This window comes from Balaenoptera musculus, chromosome 2 (genome assembly GCF_009873245.2).
Source record: "Balaenoptera musculus isolate JJ_BM4_2016_0621 chromosome 2, mBalMus1.pri.v3, whole genome shotgun sequence".
Lineage (NCBI taxonomy): Eukaryota > Metazoa > Chordata > Mammalia > Artiodactyla > Balaenopteridae > Balaenoptera > Balaenoptera musculus.
Window position 1 is genome coordinate 59,089,541 of NC_045786.1, and position 22,378 is coordinate 59,111,918.

The 22,378-nt window shown below is 37.5% G+C and overlaps 2 protein-coding genes and 1 pseudogene across 12 annotated transcripts in view; 2 read left to right on the forward strand and 1 right to left on the reverse strand.

Moving 5' to 3' along the window:
* Positions 1-225, reverse strand: part of PEAK1 (pseudopodium enriched atypical kinase 1) — a 303,507-nt gene extending 303,282 nt beyond the window's left edge. For all 8 annotated transcript variants that reach the window (XM_036842113.1, XM_036842106.1, XM_036842110.1 and 5 more), the window contains exon 1: positions 54-225. The gene's annotated coding sequence lies outside the window, so the exon portion shown is untranslated. The remainder of the gene's footprint in view (positions 1-53) is intronic.
* A 506-nt stretch (positions 226-731) lies between these two features.
* The window catches only part of HMG20A (high mobility group 20A), an 81,145-nt gene continuing 59,498 nt past the window's right edge, over positions 732-22,378 (forward strand). For 2 of the 4 annotated variants that reach the window (XM_036843809.1, XM_036843808.1), the window contains exon 1: positions 787-1,043. The gene's annotated coding sequence lies outside the window, so the exon portion shown is untranslated. Of the gene's footprint in view, positions 1,044-22,378 lie in introns of all 4 variants that reach the window. The other 2 variants (XM_036843806.1, XM_036843807.1) reach the window with 2 other exon arrangements.
* LOC118890674 lies at positions 11,437-12,889 on the forward strand (annotated as a pseudogene).

Below are 22,378 nucleotides of genomic sequence, written 5' to 3' on the forward strand. Positions count from 1 at the left end.
GGCGCGAGAGGAGAAGGGAAAGGAGGCGACGCGGGCAACCTTGCCCCAGTTACCTGAGGGGCTCACACGCCGCCGCGGTGACTACCTTCGCCGGCCGTCCAGTACCCTTCCTGGTGACCGCGGCCACCGCCACCGAGCAACTGACACTGACTAACAACAACTAACTAACTACTAGCCGCCGCCGAGTCCACCGCGCGCTCCCGGCTGCCCGTAGACCGCCCGGCCCACCAGCCTGCCCGCCTCCTCCCAGCCCGGCGCGCCGCCCCTCCGCGCGCGCACTCGCTGCCGCGCTCCTTAAGCGAACACGCGCGCGCGCACACGAGGCCACGGCCCTCTCCCAGTCTCGCCTCAGCCCCGGGGGAGGAGTCACCATGAGGCCCCTCCTCTCGCGTTCCTACCTCCCGAGGAAGAGACTTAGAGAGCTTCTGATTGGCTGAGGGAGGCGTGGCCAAAGGAAGAGGGCGGGACGACCAGGATCTTGGGCCGGCGTGAAGGGAAATTTCAGTTCAATTACGTACCAGGGGAAAAAAGGGAACGAAGTATTGGTCCATTTGGTGCCTAAACCCCTTAGGTCTGCCTACCGTCGAATACAGGATATGTGTCTTCAAGGATTCCAGCACATAGTAATAACCAATTTAAGTCCCAATACTTTCTGCAGGCCTTAGCAATTTAAAAAACTACATCTCCCAGAAACCTCCGCGAAAATAAGTCTCACCTTGCGTAATCACGTAGTCCTTCGCCTCCTTTGAACAAAATAATCCCTCCATTTTTCTGAAGGTATGGGGAATAATATTTCATTTTTCTCCTCACCAGAACAGCCTTAAGTGCTGCGATTAGAGAAGTTATCTATGGGAAGGTGGCTAAGCGATTAGGTAAAGGGAAAGAAAAAACATCAAAATAAAGTACTGCGGAGGAATTTTTGTCAAGCTGTGAGGCGACGCAGTGAGAAGAGTGAAGGCGATTGAGAGGGGCTCAGGGAATTGTCCCCTGTGCCAGGGACTTTCTTTAGGCCCCAGGCCCCTGCCTACCCCTGTCGTCAGCAGGTCAGTAAGCAAGGCGAGCTTGGGGGTGGCCACAGTGGAGGTGCCCTTCACCCCTTGAAGATCATCCCTCTTTTGCTGTTATTGGTTTGTCTCGGTTTGAGGCCGACTGAATGGGGGCGCCTCACTTCCGGTTGGGGGAGGGGAGGAAGGCCATTCTGGGGGAGGGGGGAACATAACTCACTTCCTGTGGGGGTAGGGTGATGGGTTGGGGTGTCCAACCCACTTCCTGTGCCGGCGAGGGCTTGAAAAGGTGATGCTTGGTGCCATATGCATAGACGGTATCTTAAAGCTTTGGGATTGTGTCTTACGTGAAAAGTTAGGTTATTCCACGAAGTTGTGCTAATCACCAGCCTCCAGTCAGAATTTATGTGACTTTTGGTTCCATGTGTAAGAGGAAAATTTTCTCCCCAACAGAATTTTCTTAATGCGTTATTCAAAGAATTCGAAACCCCTTGTTAAAACTTTTTACTCTTCTCTACAATACGACATGCTTTCTTGTGTGACTCAAGAATTGCCCACCCCTTCTCCCTTACTCAAGTCCAACCTTGACTTAGTGAGGTTTAGGGGTGTTCTCCGCCTTGACATGCCACAGGAACTCTGTAGCTACTCTTGAGGTCGTTTATTACAGGACTCAATATTTTACATAAATTATGAAGCATTTTCACCTTATCAGAGTGAAAATATCATACTGAAGTACTCAATTACTTGGCGTTACCTTAACTGATGTGATTGGGATCTTAAATCCTTAGACCTGTTGATTTTAGGCCAAAGGTTTTGCCCTGGGCCTGAAAACAACTTCCTCAGCTTTAAAAATTCTTATAGGTATCTTACATGTAACAATTGTGAAAGTTGCACTGTAGTACATTTTCCCCCTTTGTGATTTAATTAAATTCAGCACCGATTTAAAAATGGTGTCTGCACTTTGTAGTTTTAAGGCATGGTGCAGGGATCATGAGATTCAGCTCAGATTTTAAGGAGGGGGAAAATTTGGCTCACAAAGGACAAAAGATGAATACCAGAATTTTCTGTTTTTCCTATATTCTCAATGTTTTATAAGAAACTATACGTAAAGTGGTAATGAACAGTCAACCGTTTGATTTCTTGGCTTCTGTTTTCAAGTACCACAGTACTTGGTAGGTTGGGGTGGGGAGGTTACTGAAGGAATCAATCTATTTGGAGTTTATGAAATCTCAACAACTTCAATAATTTTAGAATATCAAGTGAACTGTAATGTCTTTCAAGAATTTTTAAAAGAATAAGGCCTGTGTATTTTTTCCTTTGGGGTTGTCACCTAATCTACCCTCAGAATTTGCAGTTGTTTTAATTCTGGTTCTTTTCGAAAGCTAGTTTGTTTAGAGTTTATTAGAAAATGTGATTTAAACTAAAATGTTTGAACAACTGTAACTTAAATGTTACAGTAAGGAAAAAATATATGTTTTAACTTTCTATAGACATTTAAAAAAAAAAAAAACTAAGACCCTAAAATCAGTGAGTTATCTTTTGAAGGACTATAGAATTTCTGCAGAAGTTGAAAAGGCAAGACACAATTATGTCTGTGTTGTTATTAATAGAAGGTTAGGGACATGTAGACTGCCTCAAGCAACTATTAATTGATTAGAAAGAAGGTATTCATTATCTTCTATATTAGAGTAATATAGAAGAATATATGATATGATCACCCTGACAAATTAAACTATTAAACTACAGTATTAAGAATTACTGAAGTGAGTAAAGATTGTGGAACTAAATGAAATAGATAGAGAAAAGATAGTTAAAATATTGATTGAGATACAGCAGTATTGCCTTTAGGAAATTATCTTTGGAAAGCAAAGGAGTTTTTAAAATTGGTCTTTATACTGTTCCAGGGAAGAAATGCAGTATAATAGAAATAAGAAAACTTGTTGCAGCTGAGAGACTTGAGCAGCTTGAAGAACTGTCTGTTCAGAAGAAAGCAATTTTTAAAGCACATATTTGAAAAAAGATGTTTTGTGATAACAGGCAGTTATTCATTGGTTCCGTCAAAGAAGAAATATTAGAAAAGCTTGTGAAAAATAGAGGGAAGTTCATGGAACCTGCTTTTATTCTCTTTAAAAGTGTTTCTGTAGAGAGACTTGCTGTCTTCCAAAAGCTTTTTTTTTCCCCTTAATGTTCTTTGTTGCAGTTTTCTTTGCATGTTCTAATAGAAACGTACTATCAAAATTAGAAAAGTAAAGACTTTTGTAAGTGTACTCTGTTACTTCTTTAAGTAAATGAATTTGAGGTTTTCATTTCATTCCTTGTCATCAATAATAAAGAGATTGTCCATTTTTTTTCAGAATATTTAGATTAGATAACCATTTTCATTTCCAAAAAGCAGTCATTGGATATACCGCTCACAGCTCACAGCAGTTTGAAATATTAAAACAGTAGGTCAAAATTCTGGATTCCATCTCACTGAAATTTGATTATCCACGAAATACTAGATGCTATCTATAATGCAAAAGGGTCTTTTCATTCTTTTGTCTACCTACCTTTTAAAAATTATGCTCTTGTTTTACAACTATTGCTTTTTTGTATGTTTCTTGTTTTGGTAGTTGCTTGTTTTTGCCATGGGGTTGAGTGTTAAGAGAATATGCTAACAACATGAATGCTTTTTAAACCTACTGTTCTGCTGTCTTTATTTCAGGGCCTTCAAGAGTATTCAAACGAGAATACCCCTTATGTGACTTTTCATTATTTCAAGAAAAGTTTATTGAGTGCTTACTGTATACTAGTCTCTGTTTTAGGGACTTGGAATACATCAGTGAATACAGACAAATATCCGTATTCTCTTGGAGTTTACTCTCTAGTTTCCAAATCAAAACTGGAATTTTGCTCCCTTGATATTCCTAAATAAGCTCTATAGTGTGATCATTGTTCAAACTGATCAAGAAACAGCCCTAAGCTTGATCTCTCTTGGTCTGATCTCTAAGCCATTCTAAACCCAGTTTTGAATATTTCAGTCTAATTTTTCTTCAGACCATTAAAGCCCCTGTGTTAAATATTCAACCCTTTTCTTTGATGCATGCATCATGACCCTACCATTATAGCCTCCTTTGTTCACAAATTAAAGTGAACAATGGGGAAAATATGGGATCAGACAGGCTTGGGTTCAAAAGTGATGTCTACATTTTACTAGCTGAGCTTCTTACTAGCTTGGTAACCTCTAATAATTTACTTGACCTCTCTGAGCCTCACTTGCCATAAACCTAAATGAGGTTATTTGGTGGATCAAGTATGTTATATGTAAATCACCTGGCACAATGCCTGGTGTTAGCAGCTTAATGAATGCTATTATTTTTCCCCCAGTTTGCTTCTGTTATTCTAGCTATTGGGATTTGCCTACATGTCTGTTTTAAGCCTTACATATTCCCCGAAGTATGGGGATGCAGTGCTAGAATTATTCAGATTCATCCTTCCCCAGTCTCAGTGAGCTAAGCATGCTCACTTAGCTGTCAAGAGTTTATTTTTCGTTCCTTGTGGAAGGAGAAATCACTAATTTCCGTGATTACTTTAGATAATAAGCATAATCAAAAAGTTTCAAGAAAAGGTTAAGGAATCACTAAAATAATTTGAATTGTTAAAGGAAGACTTTTTGAATCATTCTTCTAAACCTATTTAAATACTAAGCCTAATATTCAAGACCCTTCTGTCATTACCCATCTACACATTCCTAACTAGATTGGTCTCTGAAAAAAAAATTCTATACAGTATCCAGCCTTTTCTATCTTTGTTCATGCTATTCTCTGTGTGGAACACTTTCTCTTTTCCTGGGAATCCTTATCTATCAGAATGCCACCTTCTTTGTGGCCCTTTCTCAAGTACCACCTTCAGCTTCAAGAAGTATTGTCTGATGTCTGTCCTCTTCTCTGTCCATTCTCCCAACCATATGTGTGTCTGTTGACCCTCCAGAGCATTTTGTACTTTTCTTATGGCATTTAATATACAGTGCTACTGCTGTTGTATGTTTCTGTTGTTACTGTACTGTCATATGTAGAGTTTATGAACTGTCATAAAAGTCTGCAGACTATAACATATTCCTATCTGTGTCTGCTGTCAGACCTAGCACAATGCCATTCACACCATAAGTATTCAGTAAATATTAGTGGAGTTGAATTGGCAATTGGGGTAGATGAAACTGATCAATAACATTTGTCCACTATTTATAGCCAGTATTAAACACAGTGACCCATGTACAGTAGACACTCAAAGATCTGTTGAATGAAAGGGTAAGTAGTTCTCCCATTTGTGAGCATAGGGTATCAATATATTGAGCATATATTAAACACCTACTATATGATGAGACCTATGAGAACTGATCCCTGCCCTCAATTTAATTGGAAAGAACTAAGTGGTAATTAATACGTACAGATTCTGAAGACTGAAGGTGTTTGAGTGAAGGTGGGGTAGGGAGTCAGTGTATAGCTGTTTGCATTTTGAGAGATATCCCAGGCTGTCTGAACTCAGAAACAGAATAGATTTATGTATCAAGAGATACTTAACTTGCAGTTCCACTCCTAGTTACATACCCAAGAGAATAAGAACTGTGTTCACACAAAAACTTTTCCCCACATGTTCCTAGCAGCGTTATTCATAAGAGCCAAAAAATAGAAACAAACCAAATGTGCATCAATTGATGAATGAATAAACAAAATGTAGTATAGTCGTATGGTGGGAAATTATTCATCAATAAAAAGGAATAGAGTATTGATACATGCTATAAAATGGATGAATCTTGAAAATATTACACTAAAGTGAAAGAAGCCAGACACAAAAGGCCACATACTGTATGATTCCATTTATATGCAATGTCTAGAATAGGCAAATCCATAGAGACAGAAAGTATATTAGTGTGCCAGGGAGTGGAGGGCAGGGATGGGGAGTGATTGCTAATGTGTATGGGATTTCTTTGAAGGGATGATGAAAATGTCCTGGAATTAGATAGTGATGATGATTGCACAACCTTGATACTAAAATACCTTGTATACCAATATACTAAAAACCACTGAATTGTACACTGAAGGGGTGAATTTTATGGTATGTGAATTATACCATTAAAAAGGAGAGGGGGAGATACATAAACTTGAAGAATTTGGATTTTGGATGGGGCTAGAAGAAGGAAAGCAGGAGGTGATAATTCTTTCTCAGATCCTAGAGGGAAATGTAAGTGTCTAGGTACAGGACTAAAGTTATGCTGAGGATCAGGTGAGGATGGATGTGAAGGTTGCTGGCTATTTGTGTCTTATGAAGCAGGCAGTGAGGTGAATGATTAGACTAGAAGGGTGTTGACAAAGAAGAATGACATTTTAGGAACTTGAAGGAAGCTTCACATTTCTTTTTGATTGGGTCAAGGATGTGGTATGTGGTCAACTTGGTTTCAGTGTGAAGGTCAACTAAGTTCAGATGGTGAAAGTATCATAAGGGAGTCTGATAGCAATCACCAGTGAAGTTAATGGAGAAGATGGGAGAACAGAGACTAGACAAAAATATTATAGTTTGATTCTAAAACTATCCCCAGATAATGAAAATAGTAGATCATAATGGGAAGGAACCAAGGGCAGTGATTTGGAGAAGTCGGTACACATGAAGGTATTCATTTGAAGAAGTACTTGAGTACCTTTTATGTGCCAGGCACTATTAAATAAAATCATAGTTACTTCCCTTATTGAATTATTTTCTTAGAATAAAGTCTTATGAGTGGGATTATTTGTTCTAAGAGTATGGGTATTTTATAGTTCTTGATACAATAGCTATATTATTTCTCTAAAAGGTTATGCTAATTTCTGATGCCACCAGCAACATACAGCTGTGTTGTTTTAACCACAATTTCACCAGCAAAAATTTTTGGCTAATTGGATAGACATAAAATTATTCTTCTCTTTGGTTATTGCTTCTAATATGGTTAAGTGTTTCTGTACCATGGAATTGGCATCTGTTGGAGCATGAAGGAATTCAAAGCCTTTATATTTGCTCCCTCATCTGGAATAGCTTCCTTAAAGGGTATGGATTTTTAAGGACCCTAGGAATCAAACCAGCCTCTAATTTGAATCAGCTCAAAAACTACTTTTATTCAGTGGTGTTCTCCTTATTTTCTAAATGATATTTACATTTAAACTACATTTAGCCATAATTCCAATTCGCATTCAACTAACTTAATTCTCATAATTTGGTGGTGTAGGTATTAACTAACTTCACTTTGTATATGAGAAGATAGAGGCTTAGAGAGGTTAGGTCACTTGCCCAAAGTCACTTAACCAGTAAGTGATAGAGAGAGGATTTGAATATGGCCGATTATCAGTCGCAAACTCCATGATCTCTCAGTATCACTACTAAAATTTAATGTAGGCTAATGGAAACTGGAAGAGAAATCTGAAATGGAACTTGGACAATCAGGCGCTTACTTACATATGAACATAGTGAAGCAGTTAGCAAAGTTTTTTTATTTTTTTATTGGGGAGGCTATAGCACATAGACAAAGAGAGGAAGGACTCTCTTTAAGCCCAAATTTTCAAGGCCCTTTCTGTTTCTTCCTGATGAACAGGTACGTACTACTCCAAAATCTATGATAGGAGCAAAGTGGGAGGAAGGTAGTAGTAGGAAAGCAACTGCCTTTAAGTATATACATTGAGAGTCATCTGATGGTAGAAGGAACAGACGAAATGGCCCTCAGAGAGGCCCACAAAATATTCAGTAACTTTTTTTTTTTTCAGTAACTTTTAAAATAACAAGTCTAACATGATAACAAGGTTAATGAGATATTCAAAGCACAGTACATATTAGCGAAGGAAGAGAGATTCTTTCATTTTTATTCAATATAGTATGCTCACTAGACAAATTTTAGATCAGGAATATAAAATAAGAGATGCCATGTTCTAATGCTGGCTTTTAGTCAGATAAAATACCCCAATATGTAGATAAGACAATTAAGGCCCAAAATTACACACCAAATAAAGTTACACAATGGGCCATAGAACATAGGCCTCCTGCTTCCGAGTACATTTTGCTAAATTGAGCTAAGTGAAAACAACAATCTATGTGGTTGTTTTGTAATTTATATTATAATTTTTTATAATTTAATATGTTATTCTTAAAAGAAATCATTTCTCTGTGTGTTTTAAAACAACAATAATAAAGATCCACACACCAAATTACTAAATGTTTGGTGATAGGTTAGAATAAGAAGTGATACAGAAGATCAGGTTGAACCCTAATGTATCAGATAGTCCATCTGTAAATTACACCTAAATAGTGTTTATCTGTATCCCAGATTGCATTGAGGCGGGGTGGAAGACACAGATCTTTTGAAAACTATCATAGAAACATTACTCTTAAAAGATTATGATGTGTACATATGTGTATTTGTATTTAAGCATTTGGAATTTTCAACAAAGCCCAGCCCTTTTCTTCCATCCCTACTCCTTTAAGTGAAACTAATACCCCTTGCTTCACAAGAAATATCAATAGTATCCAGATACTCCACTTTTTTCTTTCATAGCCTCAAAATTTATATCTCCCTTCTCTTTCTATCTCCACACTTCCTTCATTCCTATACTTCATAGCTTTAATTAATGTTCTCTTGACACAAACCTTTCATTTTTATTGCCAGTGATAACCACAATTACTACAACTCTTTGAGAAAACAATATAGCTGTTGTGTCAGCAATAATAAAATGCTCATATCTTGAGCCAGTATTCCACTGATAGGATTTTATTCTGAGAAAATACTTCAAGTAAGGAAAATAGTGAAAGGGACAAAATGTTAATGGCACTGATATCTATTCTGTTTTAAAAAATGGAAACCTTCTAGATATCCAACAATAGAATAATGGTTAAGCAAATTATTACTTATTCATTCAGTAGGCTAGTAGACATTCATTTATCACAATAGCTTCTTTTAAAATATATTGAAAGATGTTGTAAGTATCTTTATGCCAAAATGAAAAAGGAGAAAAATAAATCCAGGAAAGAAATAGAAAAACTGATCTGATTAGTATATTTCTGAAGCATTTGTATTTTCTGTATCATAATAATTGACATTCATTGAGCACACACCAGTGTCAGGCACATTACTAAAGCAATATTATAGAAGCAGTATTGAGTAGTTAGTAAGAAAAGTGCTCTAAAGTCAAGTCCTAGCTCCATCACTTACTAGTATGTGATCTTGAAAAGGAAATGGGAGATAGTAACTATATCTACATTAAGTTATTAAATCCATATAAAGTGTCTGGTACATAGTAAGCCCTCATTAAAGTGTTTTTGTTACTAGACATTTTACAGACATCTCATTTAATCTTCACATCCTCACAACATTTATGAGATGGTGTTATTTTCATTTACATAAGAGAAAATTGAAACTCAGAATGTTTAAGTAGTTTGGTCAAATAACTTGCCCAAGTCACACAGCTAATAAGCAGTAGAGTTTTGATTGAGAACCCAAGTTATGACTTCTGTTCCTGGCTCTGAGGGACTAGGTTGTTGCAGACTAATCTTTTTGCTGAGAACAACATGAAAGGGTGGATTTAAAAAAAGAAAAGAATAGGGGGCTTCCCTGGTGGCGCAGTGGTTGAGAATCTGCCTGCTAATGCAGGGGACACGGGTTCGAGCCCTGGTCTGGGAAGATCCCACATGCCGCAGAGCAACTGGGCCCGTGAGCCACAATTACTGAACCTGCGCATCTGGAGCCTGTGCTCTGCAACAAGAGAGGCCGCGATAGTGAGAGGCCCGCGCACCGCGGTGAAGAGTGGCCCCCGCTTGCCACAACTAGAGAAAGCCCTTGCACAGAAACGAAGACCCAACAGAGCCATAAATAAATAAATAAATAAAATTTTTTTAAATTTAGAAAAGAATAGGGAAAGCATCAGAGACCTACTGAGGCAGCCAGGACTTAAACCAAAATCGTGGAGCCAAGGGAACTTCAAAAAAGCATGCTGATGTTCTAAGCTTCTCTTTTCCCCTTGAAGAATTTGCTGAATACATGGTGCAGAACAAGAATCTATGAAATTTAGCAGAGGATTTCTGCTAGAAGTAGAGAGCCAGTAGTCTCATGGGGCTGAGTACATAAAAATTGGAGTTTAGGTGTCCCCAGGTGGCCTGGACTGAGGAGCCAAGATCGTAGTAGGGAAGGGAAGCACCAAGAAATGATTTTGCTGCAGAGTCAGAGGCTAAGCAGAGCAGAAGCTAAGCAAGCTAAGCAGAAAATCCCTATAAAGCAGAGTGAATTTCTGTCCATCTCATGATGTTGACAAGCAAACATTAAAATTCAGGTCCCTCCAAGGAAGAAAGGACCTATAAACACCCCACACTCTCAATTAGCATTCCCTAGAGGACTATACCCTCTATACACAATAGACTTGAATACAAGAACAACTAGAAATAAGGAAGACTATTTCATAATTATAAAAGGGTCATTCTACCAGGGAAAATGTGAGAACTATAAATTTGTATATATCTAATTCCAGTAATATGGCTTCAAAAAAATATTTTTTCAAGTTCACATGGGACATTTAACAAAGTAGATCTTATGATAGACCATAAAACAAGTCTCAACAAATTTCATCCAGCATATGTTATCTGACTACAGTTCAATTAAGTAAGAAATGGATTATAAATAGTAGCTAGCAAACTCCCCCCAAAATATGTTTTGAATGACCCATTTGGCCAAAAAAGAAATCACAATTAAAACACATTTGCAACAGAATAGTAATGAAAATACAGTATATCAAAATATATGTGAATCAGCTAAAGCTATACTTGATGGGAAATTTATAGCCTTAAATGCCTACACTGGAAGAGAAAAAGTCCAAAACTAGTGATTTAAATATCATTCTGAAGAAATTAGGAAAAGAACTGCAAATTAAACCCAAAGTAAGTAGAAGAAAGGGAATTATAAAAAGTAGAAATTAATTAATTAAATAGAAAACAAGTGCACAATAGGAAATATCTACAGAGCCAAGAGTTCACTCTTTGAAAAGATCAGTAAAATGTGTAGACCTCTAGCAATACTAATCAAGAAAAGAACATATTCAATATTAAACTCTTGATCTTTTCCCTAATTCTACATCTCCAGTCTTCCTTATTTCTATAAATCTTATCTTCATAAATATCTACTAATATCTCAATTAGAAGTCTTGGGGTTGAGACACGGAGCTGGGAAAAGGGAGGCAGAGGAGGCGGAGGCAGACCCGGGCGCCGAGACCGACCAACAGACCGGCGGGGCTGGGCCACGCAGACCCGGCCCAGCGAGTCCCCCCCTGCACCACAACCTGAGCAAGGTCCCCAGGAGCCTGCCTCGGACTGGCCTGGGAGCCAGAGGCACCAGAGCAGATCCCGAATCAGGCTTTCCTCGGCCTCCAATGAGGGCTGGCCCTTTGGAAGGTGCCTTCTTCAGCAGCAGGACCAGGCAGGCCACCATGACCGAGAACTCCACATCCACCCCTGCAGCCAAGCCCAAGTGGGCCAAGGCCTCCAAGAAGTCCACAGACCACCCCAAGTATTCAGACATGACCGTGGCTGCCATCCAGGCAGAGAACTGTGCTGGCTCTTCATGCCAGTCCATCCAGAAGTACATCAAGAGCCACTACAAGGTGGGTGAGAACGCTGACTCCCAGATCAAATTGTCCATCAAGCAATTGGTCACCACTGGGGTCCTCAAGCAGACCAAACGGTGGGTGCCTCAGGGTCTTTCCGGCTGCCCAAGAGCGACGAGCCCAAGAGGTCAGTGGCCTTCAAGAAGACGAAGGAAGTCAAGAAGGTGGCCATGCCAAAGAAGGCCGCCAAGCCCAAGAAGGCTGCCTCCAAAGCCCCAAGCAAGAAGCCCGAAGCCACCCCAGTCAAGAAGGCCAGGGGGCTTCCCTGGTGGCGCAGTGGTTGAGAATCTGCCTGCCAGTGCAGGGGACACAGGTTCGCGCCCTGGTCTGGGAAGATCCCACATGCCGCGGAGCAATTAGGCCCGTGAGCCACAACTACTGAGCCTGCACGTCTGGAACCTGTGCCCCGCAACAAGAGAGGCCGCGACAGTGAGAGGCCCGTGCACCGTGATAAAGAGTGGCCCCTGCTCGCCGCAACTAGAGAAAGCCCTTGCACAGAAACGAAGACCCAACACAGCCAAAAATAAATAAATAAATAATTTTTTTTAAAAAAAAGGCCAAAAAGAAGCCGGCTGCCACGCCCAAGAAAACCAAAAAACCCAAGACTGTCAAAGCCAAGCCAGTCAAGGCATCCAAGCCTAAGAAGGCCAAACCAGTGAAGCCCAAAGCCGAGTCCAGTGCCAAGAAGGCCGGTAAGAAGAAGTGACAATGAGGCTTTCCTTGTGGACACTCCTGCCTGTCTCCTATTTTCTGTAAATACTATTCTCCTTTCTTCTCTCTTGATCCTCATCTGCAACCCTTTGCCCCTTTCCCTTCTGACTTTATAAAGAGACAGAATTTGTATTCCTCAGAAATTAGGGAATAATTCATTTTTCCTTAACCAGTTATGCAAGGACAGCAACAACAAATCTCATCTCTGTAGTGATGAGAATGTACTTATATTTTGTTTTGTTAATTTGTTACTAATCTGCTTATGGGTTTGGGGATTTGTGTGGGTTTGTGTGTCTTGTTTAGTTACATGGTTGGTTCACTCTGAAGGTAAAAGTTGGGGTCGGGGGGAGGGGGAGAATGGGCAAGGCAGCTTCTTGTGGCTAGATGACAGGGAGCCCAGGAATTGTACGGTTTGTAGGAGTACCTATGAGGCCATCGAGTTTTCTTTAAGTTGAGCACTGCTTGTGAGAGTTTCAGAACCTTGGCCCTGAGGAGAGGGGTGGCAGCAGCTGGACGGCAAAGGAGGGAGGTGGAACAAAACCCTCTCTAGGCTGACTTCCACCTCCCGATGGTGAGCAGTGGGGCGTCCAAATCTAGTTTCTTTCTCACTTCTGTTAGTCTGTCCCAGTGGCCTCCCTGTTGTCCTAGGGGCGTGGAGGAGGTTGAAGTGACAGCTTGTCCAAGAAACTGTGGCTTCTCTCAGTCAGCTGGAAACTAGCCACTGGGGGCGTGGGGGGGAAGTCTCTGGCTTCCAAAAGTCTCCTGTTAAACAGGAGTAGAAACTTTGGGGGAAGGGTGGAGAGTCAGTCAGCCAAGTGCCTCAGTGTGCCCTGTTGAAACTTGGGTTTTTCCACACAATTGGATTGTATCCTAGGAGGACCTTTTTCCTTTTCCCCTGATTTTTGGTTTCTCCTGTACAAGAAGTGGCTTTGCTTAGCAGTCTGGTGGCGCTCCAGCCCTGCCACCCACCACTTAAAAACCTCCCGACCTCTTTACTTCTGACTCTTTTATAAGTAGTTGTAGATGGGGGAGGAGGGGAGGGCGGGGAGTTGACAGTAAGACATACTGCAGTCGACTTTGAATTGCCAAGTAGTTTTACAGAGCTAGGTCTGTGTGTATGTGTGTGTATATGTATATATACATATCTAGGGCTAGTACTTATGTTTCACACCTGGGAGCTGGGAGAAAAAACCTGTACAGTCCTCTCTCCCTTTTTTTTAATAAAATAGAAAAACGCGCAATTGTGCGTCTCCCTCCCCCCCCCCGCCTTTTTATTTGTAAACAAGTGTTATTTGTGCCTGGAAGAATTTGCTGTGTTTGTAATTTTCAAACTTTAAAATAAAATTGAAAAAACAAGGGGAAAAAAAAGTCTTGGGATTATTCTTGAGACCTCTCACTACCACACACACACACACACACACACACACACACACACACACACACACACACCATTCAGACCACTACAAAATTTTATTGATTCTACCTCTTAAATATATTGAATCCACCCTATATACTACATCTTCACTGCTATACCCTATTCTAAGCCACCATCACGCTGTGGTGGACTGTTGCAGTAGCTTCCCAACGGTAGCTTCCTTGATTCATTCTTACTACCCATCAATCCATTCTTTACATAGAAGTTAGAATGATCCTTTAAAAAGCATAAATATCATATCATGCCGTTCTTAAGAATTCTTAAAAGGTTTGCTCTTACGCTTTGGTGAAAACTCAAATGTTTAAGATAACCCCACGTCTCCACAGGATATAGTCCCTGCTGCTCTCTCCTGACCACTTTACTCTAGCCCACTCTAGCCTTCTTTTACTTCTTCCAAAGTGCCAAGTTCTCACTCAAGTCCTAGTTCTTCAGCATGGAATGTACTTAACATTCAGCTCTCACTTTACTTCTTCAGAGAGGTCCCCTGTTTACGTGACATCTACTGTTTTTCTGTAGTGTTCTGTTCTTTTCCTTCATGGCAGTTTTCACAATTTAAAATTGTATTTATTGGTATGTTTGCTTAATCTTTCACCTCAAACCATAATTTTCATGAAAGCAGAGACAGTTCACTGTTGTAGTCCTGGTGTCTTAACTAAGTGCCTGGTACATATTACGTGTTTGGTAAATATATGATGAATGAAAAAAGATAGCATGCTACCTTAGGTAAACTATATAGGTCAGGAACCATTTCATAGGTGTGCCCTGTACCCTGGGAGCGTGGAGGGATTGTTTCCTCTGGTTTAATCCTTTATTTCTTCAAAATAACTCTCTGAGAAAGGCACCATGTAATCATTGTAATGCCTGGAGACAGTTTCTGATGATTAGCCTGTCTTCTCAGTGATGTATATTTTATGTGCTAAGCTAAACTGGCAGTTGTGGGCAGATTTTATTTAAGCCCCTGCAAAAGAATACACCTGCCCGCATTTCTTAGATTGGAGCCTTGGAAACTAGAGGCAGAGTGTTCTCAGTGGCAGTCCTGGCTAAACAACTTATCTTCTTTTCTAGAACTACTTTTTTTTTTTTTTAAACATTAGAGCCCTACAAAGGAAATGTGGTCTAATTACATTTGCTTACTACTGAGATTGACAGTATTGTTTGTGTAAAGGTTGTTAGCTATTTTAGTCATATAAATGTGCCATAATGTTACCAAAGTACATGACTTGCCTTTTAATCACAAGGCAAAAATGACCACATTTCACAATACTAATGTCTTCGTATGTTTTATAAGATATACAGAGCTATTATGACTTGATATTACAAAGTATTCTACATTTTCTTTCTTCATCTTAGAACTAATTTTTAATTAAATTTTTAATTGTTTTTAAGCTAATTTCAGTAAAATGAGATGCTTAATTGTATGTTTGGTATAAAATTATAAGTTCAACAATTTGAGACAGCTTTCAGGCCACTAGGATTTCTTGAAACTCATGAGAAAAATGTTTACTACCAATTTTAGACATTTTCATTTCAAAAGAAAATGTTTTATATACCCAAAACTAACTCAATACTAAATCAACTATACTTCAGTTTTTTAGAAAAGAAAATGTTTTAGGGACTTATATTTCTTAATGTATAGTAAATGAGGTATTCTTATTTATTTCTAAAGTCTAGGTACCATACTTAGAATTCTCCCATAAACTGAAAAAAGCATGCTGAATGTTTCTTGTGCATATTATCAGGTTCAGGGCCATGATGGGAAAGGGAAATGAAACAAAAAGAGTGAGAATTCTCAATGACTGGTTTCTCACATCATCATATCATTATTACTGCTATTTTTAATTCTGCCTTTAACTAAATTGTTAATTCTTAGTGAAATAATTTTTAAAGCTTCATCTACTTATTGATATCTGTGGATTTACCAGACATTCATAGCTATTCTCACGTCAATGAAATTGGGAGTTTATAAATCATAAGAATTTGTAAATGTCTGCTGTCAGGTATGACTAAGTTTCTGAATTTCATAATCCACCGGTTGGTGCTGCGGGTTCTTTCTTGGGTTTTTGAAATGTAAATCACTGACTCTAGAGCTAGTGAAAGAATATGAGGAATATTGAAATTCTTCCTATAGTACTATAGCAGTGTACAAATATGGTACATTATGGTTATAGAAGGGGTGAGGAGACTTAAGTACTGGGAACTCTGCCGTTATGTGAAAACAGTCTTCTCAAGTGAATTGCCCGTTTAGAGACTATATTAAATAAATGTAATGGAGTGGTTTTTATGTTTATTTCTAGAAAGGGGAAAGAGCAGCTTTATTTTGCCAGAAAGACAGTGTCAGCTCTAGCCATTTATTTCCTAGCAAAACAAACTACCTGCAGAATTCTAATTGGCCTATTTCTTCTCCCTCACGTTTAATTAAAATCTTTCTCTAGCAATACGTGATACCGAGGATAGTGTATGGATTCATTTATTGTACCAAGAAAGACTTGGGTTAACTATATATTTCTAGCTGCCAGCCTTTACTAGTTATTTATCTTCTACTTGTTTACCAGTCTTGTCTAACAGCACTAACACTGGTAAAGAGTAGGGTAGTTAAACTGTTTACAGTCTTCACCTTCTATGCCTATGTCACCATCCGTAGAGTTGTATTCCATTCTGCAAAGTGTTTAATGTTTACTTAGATAAGTAAAACCTTATCACACTAGAAATTACAGCTCAATTTTACTTTGTAGCTTAATTCCATCATGTAATAAAATAATCTTGGTGCATAGGATTGGAATTGATCTCTATTTGCATCCTACCTTAGAGTGCTGCCCTGTATATAAATATTGCTGCTCCAAGGGGGCTAGGTAGAAGACTAAGGATGAGTTGATATAATTGCATCCTTGTTATTAAAAAATAGAAAATGCCTCACCAATGGTGAAACAGCAATCGTTTTTATATATCAAGGACACTATCCTGTTAGCTAAAAGTTGATCATCATCCAATAGGAAGCTTGAGTTCAAAGATTTTAAATTCAGAACACTGTTTTTCAAATAGAATAAGTGGATTTAAGTTCAGTAGTGTATCATTTTATGACCTGTTTTAGAAAGCAGTTAATACAGTATAATGATTGAGAGCTTTTTTCCTCCTGGGTATTAAATTGATAATTAATGTGTTCTTTTTTTCAAACTATGCCCTCTTAGAGGGTAGGGAAGGCATGTTTAACCTGGTGTATTCAACTCTTTGCTGGGCTACATGTTTGTTGTTTCAGTACTTAATAAATATGCATAATAAATAAATTGTAGCTGCAGTTCTGAACCTACTTTGCTGTGACCTGTAATAGTCTGTTCTACACTCTGCTCTCTTTGTCTTTCAAGCAAATCACATCACCCAAAACTTATGACCCACTTCACTACAATGGTGCTGACATGTTTGGAGAGCCTAGAAAGAAGAATTGAAATTTAACTGGCATCATGGGATCTCAGTTGGTTTAACAGTTTCTCTTACCTTACTTGGTAATGCATGTATAGTAATACTGAATGGCATTTGCTCTCAAGGGATTTTAGAGTTGATTACAACAGAAATATATTGCAGGAAAGAACATAGATACTGTAATTAAAAGGGTTATGGGAGAGACTAGAAATTACTCTATCTGATAACCTGTTAATTTCAAGACCTAAAGCATGTATTTAAGTATGATACTGTGGAAAATAATCTTCCTAGTTCAAAAATTAATAGTAAGCTCCATCATAAGTAGTTATGTATATTGAGCATTAAATCTTATGATACTCATTTATTTCATCTCTTAAAAACTGTTTATTTCCTGGACATAAGCTATTTGATACACAGGCATACCTCAGAGATATTGCAGGTTCGGTTCCAGACCACCGCAATAATGTGATAACTGCAACAAAGCAAGGCATACGAATTTTTTGGTTTCCCAGTGCATGTAAAAGTTAATGTTTATTCTATACTGTAGTCTATTAAGTCTGCAATAGCATTATGTCTAAAAAATAATACAATACTTAATTTAAAAATATTGCTGAAAAATACCAACCATCATCTGAGCCTTCAGCAAGTTATAATCTTTTTGCAACATCAAAGATCATAGATCGCCATAACAAATATAATAATAATGAAAAAGCTTGAAATATTGCAAGAATTACCAAAATGTCACACAGAGACACGAAGTGAGCAAACGCTTTTGGAAAAATGGCACTGATAGACTTGCTTGACACAAGGTTGCTGCAATGCACCAATTTGTAAAAAAAAAAAACAAAAAAAACACACAGTATCCACAAATCACAATAAAACAGGTGTGCCTGGAGTTTACTGTTCTTTTATTTACTTAAAGAAAAGAGAAGGTCAGGACTGCATTTTTTTACTGAGTATTTGTCATCTATATATAATAGTCTTATTGGCAAGTCAGCTGAATCTTATTCCCTAAGGGATAAATTTGTAAGATGTTTCATGTGAACAAATAGAGGGTATCAAAGATGTGAATTCAACATAGAGAAAACTTAGTTTTTTTAATATATTGTTTTCAATAACTATACTTTTTGTGTTCTAGTTCATTTAAACATATCAAAATTCCTTTTTCTGATCCCAAAACTGGTTTAAAGGTGGTCATTCACTATTATGGGACCAAGTTTTATTGTTTATTCTAATGATAAAATTATGTATCCTTACTGTAAGACATTCAAACTTTAAGCATTCCAAACAAGCATAACTTCTTTTGCTTTCAAACAGAATTTTAAAAAGAAAAAAGTAAAAATCACCAGAAGACAGTGGGTAGCCTCTTGAATGATTTTTTTTTTTTTTTTTTTTGCATACAAATGTTTATAGCAGCTTTATTCATAACCTCCAAGAACCAGAAACAACTAAGATGTCCTTCAATAGTAAATGGATAAGCACACTGTTTATTCATACAATGGACTATTATTCTGTGAAAAAAGAAATGAGCTATCAAGCCATAAAAAGACATAGAGTAACAGTAAATGTATATTGCTAAGTGAAAATAAGCTACATATTGTGTGATTCCAACTATATGACATTCTAGAAAAGGCAAAAGTATAGAAATAGTAAAAGGATCATTGGTTGCTAGGGGTTCAATGGGTAGGGCAGAGGGAAGAAAAGGTGAAGTACAGGGGACTTTTAGGGTAGTGAAAATTCTGTTTTATATTGTAATGGTATTAGAAAACATATGCATTTGTCAAAAACCGTAAAACTGTACAATACAGAGTGAGTCTTAAGATCATGGATTTTAGTTGATAACAATGTATCAATATTGATTCATTAATTGTAACAAATATACCACAGTAATGTAAGATGTTAATAATAGGGAAAACTGTATGCAGGGAGGAGGTATATGGGAATTCTCTCTATTACCTGCTCAATTTTTCTGTGAATCAAATGTAAAATAAGTGCTACATCTAAAGCTGACAAAAGAAAGTTACATCGATTATATAAGCAATTCTCAAAAATAAGATGAAAAACCAGAATATTTTATAAAAAATATAGGTAAAGTTTACAACTAGGCAATTCATGGAATGGAACGCCAGAGAACTAACAAATATATAAAGATGATTAACTTTGCTAATATTAAGAGTAATGCAAATTAAAACAACAGTGAAATAGCTCTGTCTATCCTTCAGATGGACAAAAATTTAAAAATCAGATAATATCAAGTTTTAAGGGTATAAGACAATGAGAACTATAATATAGTATATTTATGTAAATTAAAAACACATAAATCACAAAACAACATTACATACATTTATTTAAGGATGCCTAGATATACGAAGACGTTTAATATACAATTAGAGTGAATTTCTGTGGTAGGGAGGAAATGAGAGAAAGTAAAATAAAATGACAAAATAACAAGCAAAACTGAAAGAAGCATAGACCAATGATGATAATGCACTGTGAACTGAGGGATGTGATAAACTCAACTCCACACCTGAGGTCTAAATATTAAAATAAGAAAATACAGCAGAAAGCCTTGAAAACAATTGGAAATCAAGAGATATTATGTGCTATGTTCAAAGTAGCAGATGAAAGATATTTCTAAATGTCCCAGCACAATCTGTTTCAGTGAAAGTCGAGAGAGTGACTTAAGATAGAAGTGAATAACCCGTGATTGAAGAATGCAATGGTAGAGACAATGCTAAAGGTCCAGAAATCTCACAAAAATGGAGAAAAAAGAAAAAGTTTGAAAGTTTAAATGGGGCATAAAAGTATAATGAAAAATTTTAAATATCTCGATTCTATTTTTTTTTTTCTTTTTTTTCACTCAAAAAATGTTTATTGTTATTTTTTTTTTTCACTGTATTTTATTTTTACAAGACATAAATAGACTGACACCAAGCATTGTACATGGATGACCACAACAAAAGCAACAATGATTGCAATTACCAAACATGAAACACACTCATACTATGTCATAATATTGACATTCAGTCCAGTAATCCTCCACTGTAACAGCTCCTTTACTTTGCAGTGAAAATTGATTTGTATATTCTTTGCCTCTGAGTCCTTGTGGGATTTTTTTTTTTTTTTAAATTCAGACAGAAAGTCACAAAAATTATACTCATCCTCATCAGTTCACTCAGTCCCATGTAATTAATTTTTTTTTCATCTTGATCTTTTGTTAGCACTTTTATGAGTTCATCAGTTTTTCATTAGAGTTCTGAAAATGCTTATTCATTCAGTTCAGCAGTACAGTCAGTTACCAGAAACCTGTACTTGTCAGAGTCTTTTCCATGAATTTCTTGAAGATGAAACCCTTTTATAGGAACATATTTGCAAAATCATCAGAGTACACCCAGAACTGTCTGTAAATGACAAAAGACTTAAAAATGACCACGGTTAAAGATTTGATGAAAGTTCATAATAATGCAGTTGACAAGAAAATTAGTTATTTCTGAGATATACATTTTAAAGTAATAACTAGGATTATTACTTATAACATTATACCAGAACATATAAGATTTTTAGAAATTTCATGTAATGTCTGAAACATTTATATTAACATATTTCCATACATATTTCCATACAAATACAAATATAAGATTTTTAGAAATTTCATGTAATGTCTGAAACATTTATATTAACATATTTCCATACATATTTCCATACAAATACAAATATAAGATTTTTAGAAATTTCATGTAATGTCTGAAACATTTATATTAACATATTTCCATACAAATAACCCAATGAAAGTTTAGTATTAGTTGTTTTGTTTGTTTTTTTATACTGCAGGTTCTTATTAGGCATCAGTTTCATACACATCAGTGTATACATGTCAATCCCAATTGCCCAATCCAGCACACCACCATCCCCACCTCACCGCAGTTTTCCCCCCTTGGTGTCCATATGACCATTCTCTACATTTGTGTCTCAACTTCTGCCCTGCAAACTGGCTCATCTGTACCATTTTTCTAGGTTCCGCATACATGCATTAATATACGATATTTGTTTTTCTCTTTCTGACTTACTTCACTCTGTATGACAGTCTCTAGATCCATCCATGTCTCAACAAATGACTCAATTTCGTTCCTTTTTATGGCTGAGTAATATTCCATTGTATATATGTACCACAACTTCTTTATCCATTCGTCTGTTGATGGGCATTTAGGTTGCTTCCATGACCTGGCTATTGTAAATAGTGCTGCAATGAACATTCGGGTGCATGTGTCTTTTTGAATTACGGTTTTCTCTGGGTATATGCCCAGTAGTGGGATTGCTGGGTCATATGGTAATTCTATTTTTAGTTTTTTAAGGAACCTCCATACTGTTCTCCATAGTGGCTGTATCAATTTACATTCCCACCAACAGTGCAAGAGGGTTCCCTTTTCTCCACACCCTCTCCAGCATTTGTTGTTTGTAGATTTTCTGATGATGCCCATTCTAACAGGAGTGAGGTGATACCTCATTGTAGTTTTGATTTGCATTTCTCTAATAATTAGTGATGTTGAGCATCTTTTCATGTGCTTCGTGGCCATCTGTATGTCTTCTTTGGAGAAATGTCTATTTAGGTCTTCTGCCCATTTTTGGATTGGGGTGTTTGTTTCTTTGATATTGAGCTGAATGAGCTGTTTATATATTTTGGAGATTAATCCTTTGTCCGTTGATTCATTTGCAAATATTTTCTCCCATTCTGAGGGTTGTCTTTTCGTCTTGTTTATGGTTTCCTTTGCTGTGCAAAAGCTTTGAAGTTTCATTAGGTCCCATTTGTTTATTTTTGTTTTTATTTCCATTACTCTAGGAGGTGGATCAAAAAAGATCTTGCTGTGATTTATGTCAAAGAGTGTTCTTCCTATGTTTTCCTCTATGAGTTTTATAGTGTCCAGTCTTATATTTAGGTCTCTAATCCATTTTGAGTTTATTTTTGTGTATGGTGTTAGGGAGTATTCTAATTTCATTCTTTTACATGTAGCTGTCCAGTTTTCCCAGCACCACTTATTGAAGAGACTGTCTTTTCTCCATTGTATATCTTTGCCTCCTTTGTCATAGATTAGTTGACCATAGGTGCGTGGGTTAATCTCTGGGCTTTCTATCTTGTTCCATTGATCTATGTTTCTGTTTTTGTGCCAGTACCA